This window comes from Cupressus sempervirens, chromosome 5 (genome assembly GCF_028749045.1).
Source record: "Cupressus sempervirens isolate cs-2001-9-10 chromosome 5, ASM2874904v1, whole genome shotgun sequence".
In the NCBI taxonomy this organism is placed as follows: domain Eukaryota; kingdom Viridiplantae; phylum Streptophyta; class Pinopsida; order Cupressales; family Cupressaceae; genus Cupressus; species Cupressus sempervirens.
The window spans coordinates 417,956,179-417,960,348 of record NC_143122.1 but is presented as its reverse complement, the minus strand read 5'-3'; positions in this window follow the sequence as shown (position 1 = coordinate 417,960,348).

The window sequence follows — 4,170 nt, the reverse complement described above, 5'->3', positions numbered from 1 at the left end:
CATGAATGCTTCATTAAGTTCTTCTAAAAGTTAACTAACAATGTTTCTTTGTTCTTCACTGTTAGTTCTAAAGTTCCTTTCATGATTCCTTCTATTAGTCCTTCTATTTTAAAAGTTTCTTCCATTGTTCCTTCTATCTCCCAAGTTTCTATACATTCTACACTACCTTGTTGTGTGTTTGAAGTTGTCGCATAACTGACATATAGGTGCTCTACTTATAGGATTTTGCTAATCATCAGATGCATGACAATTTTGAGCAATGTGTCGAAGTTGTTATACTTATAACACACAATATATCTTTTTTCTTCATAAGATCTTATTTCTCTCGATGTCCTTTCATCAAATCTTCTTCTATTTGTAGGGTTAGTATATCTAGGCTTTCTACTATTCCTTCTATCATTATCATACTTAGGTTTTCTACAATCAATTTCTTTATGACCCATACCATGACAATTATGACAATAAAACTCCTTAACATGATTAAATGACTTATTAGTATAATCTCTTTTCATATGACTTATTTCATTACATAAAAAGAAGTTACATCTAAATTCATACCTGATTTCTTTTGGTGTTTCCACTTGCTTTGGTTCATCCAAGATTTCAACTTCCTTGTTTTGCTCAACTTCTTTAGGTTTCTTAGAAGATTGACTAGATTCAATCTTATCATCAGATTTGTGTTTTTCTTTTAGATCTGATCTAATCTCAAGTTTCTTCATAGACATGTTAATTAGATAACCAAGACTAGTTTTTTCATAAGAAGCTCTTTGTATAGACATTGAATCATCAAGTTTTTCTCTGCTAGAATAAAGCTTCTCAAGCTATTGATTGCATTGTGTTAATTCACCTTTCATAATATTGTTGTACTTACGGAGTTCTTCATGAACTTCTTTCAATGTTTCAAACTCAGATGTTTTCTTTTCCAGACTTGCTCTTGTACACTCGAAAGTGTCCCACTCAAACCCTTCTATCCAAATGATTCCATGAGTTTGGAATGTTCGAATGCCGGCTTAGAGCTCCCTATCCATGGAGTGCAAGAGATTATATTTCAAGAATAAGAAGGCTCTCAGATAAGCCTTAGAGATACTCTTCTTACTAGTAAACCATGCAATGAGAGGTTCCAAAGACAAGATGCAAGAATGCAAATGTCCCAAGGAGTTCCAAAAGGATGCAATGCAAATGAAGATTAAGCTAGAATGAAACGAAAAGTGTAGCTATGCTAAGCATGTATGAGAGTGTTACAATCCAAATAGTAAGCTATGTGAGATAGATTATTGCAAAATAGAAGCTAAACTAACATGCAACATGAATCTAAGCTAAAATGCTATGGTATGAGAGAATGTAGACAAGAAATAGAAGTTCTCCACAAAGCTCCAAAAAAACCTGTTAGAAAACCTGCAGCATAACAATATTCAAATGAGAGTTTTGATTGAGGGGGAAAGCTCTCTCCCTTTTAAAGTCATATGGATGGTAGAGATCAAGATGAAGATGGTGGATGATCAACAGTGGAATTCGAAAATAGGTGTGATCCATGTCACACAAGTCAACCAATAGAATATAAGTTGACTTGTCATATAAGAAAAAAGTCTCACAAGCCTTTTCTTTTAATTGTAAAGTAGAAAAAAGGACTTTATGTGTGCACTTTAAGTGGGTTAGAAGAATGGGGTATTTTATTTAATTAAAAGGGGACATGTTCTTTTAATCAAATAATGAACTTAGGAAAGCATAGTCAAACTATAGGTTATAATCAAATAAATTGATTATTAGCAATTTGGCTTAGGTAAGTGATTAAATTAATTTAGCCAAAATGTTGAAAAGGGGGCTAATAGTCTAGATGACCATTTTTAGGTGATTACATTTGCCCCTCTTTGACTAATGCATGATCGATCTGGGAACATATTATTTCAAAGAAAATAGAAAGCCAAGTAGGCAGTGATAGATATAGATATCTGATTTCAAAAAATGAAATGCAGAAATAGCTAGCAAGTCCTGAATGAACAGCCTGATAGCGGTAGTACTGAACACTAGGAAGATGATGTTAGGATGCAAAAATAATTCTAACACCTAGCAAAGCGAATAGATCGAGAGCAAGTGATAAGGTCAAACAAATGCTCCTACGAAATAGATAGCTGTAACAATCAGCCATAGAGTATTTTTGCCCCCTCGGGATCGAAATCAAAATAAGGTAAGAGGATGTAAAAACTAGCTAGACATGAGAAAATTAGAATATAGCAATGTCCAAGATGACATATAGATGATTAGAGCCCATGAATGACTATAAGAAAGTGATTAAATGCCCCATTTTGACTAAGAGTTGAACATGAAGGATATAGCATAAAAATTAGGTCAAAATGAGTAGAAAGATGATTTTAGACATGAAAAGGTTGAATTTGAGTAGATATAAAGCATAGAAATGATGAAGACATGAAGAAATGAAGATGCCCCGGTGATGATTCAGAGGTTAGACCTCAAAAGGTCAACTAACTGCTCAGAAGAAAGTAGAATTTTAAAAGACAATTTTGACCATCAAGATGAACTTGAATTTGGATTTTGATCTCGAAAATGAATCCAGGACATCAAAATTATTTAAGAGGTCAAAACTTTATATAATGTGATGATAAGATAGAAAAGAGATGAAGCGAAAGATTAAGAAGGTGAAAAGACATGAACAAGAAGAAAGTAAAGAAATATATGAAAGGAGTTAGCCAATATGTCTATGAAAAGATGAAGAAAGAGCTCTCCCCATATGAAATAATGCAAGACTAAGCTAGAAAATGAACCTAAAATGCAAGCTAATATGCAAAGTGGTTTACCAGCAAGAAGCGCATAACATTTAGACTCTTAATTTCATCATTGAGCATTTATTAGGGACATCATGAGATCATACAACCATCACTAGTATAACTATGAGGATATGAATATGATTGATATTAGATAGGTATGTGGAAATCCAATCTAAGCATCAAAGACATGTAAGTCAAGATGACTATGCGATTAGATTCCCTAAGTTTAATTTAGCAAGATTACACCTATATCAAGGCATAAGCACTAGGATAAACCCCAAGTGCGGTCTTGCAAAACAATCAAGGATGATACATTTGTAAGTCAAAATGTTGAATAGGTCACGCATAAATGCTTACAACACTATAGATAAACAAAGTATACCCACAAGCAGAAATCAAGAAGACATGCCACATGCCTCCAGTATTTTAGTCAATGACATCCTTGAAAGACTATTAGGGATGGAACATATCGTAAAGAAATTGTCATAGACAACACACAAAGTAGATAAAGATCAGCATAGCTCAGTTGTTTAAGTGTTAAAGTGTGTGTGTGTAAGTCACTTGACCATTTCTTCAAGAATTGATTCTAATAGTGAGAAATATCATGACATTAGAGATCGTAGGTAAACTATCTAAAAAGTGTTGAAAAACACTAGATGTCAAGGTGGGGGAAGTGTTGAGAAACACTATTTTGTGAGTTGTCAAAGAAACCCTAATGCACAAGAATACCTCAAAAGGCTAAGCAGCTATGCCCTCGTGATGAGGACAAGAAACAATTCCAAGCTAGGAAATATGTAGCGAAGTGGATGATTGAGACTAATAGACATAGGAGTGAGGGTTTCAAGTAGCGCCTGTTTCCAAGTTTTCACCACTTGACAGATTTTTTTTTTCAGGACTTTTTTCAATTTTTTTTGTATTTTTGTATTTTTGAATTTTTTTAGTGATACATCAAAGCACCTATTGCTAGGTTTTCACTAAGATGATCATTTTTTTAGGACATTTTCTGATTTTTAGGATTTTTCAGCATCATATATGATTTTTTGGATCTTTTAGAAGGTTTTAGAGATCACTAGTTCTCAACCAAGATCACATCATTTTCTCCCAATGTCTAGCAAGGTATAGGACATGATGGAGAAACAAGTTAGTGGATAAGAAAAGATGGATAAGAAAGGAGTATGAAGCAAGTAAAAGTGATCCTCAAGGACTAACTCCTCGAGAGTACCCAAGCTAGGGAAAGAGGTGAAATAGTCATATGAAGCATGTTTTGGATAAGAAATGGAAGTAATGAGAAAGATAGTGTGTAGGATAAGCAGTGAAGCCAACAAGTGTGATAGCATGAAGCATGTAGTCCAAAAGAGTAGCCATGTCAAGAGACCTATGAGAACCA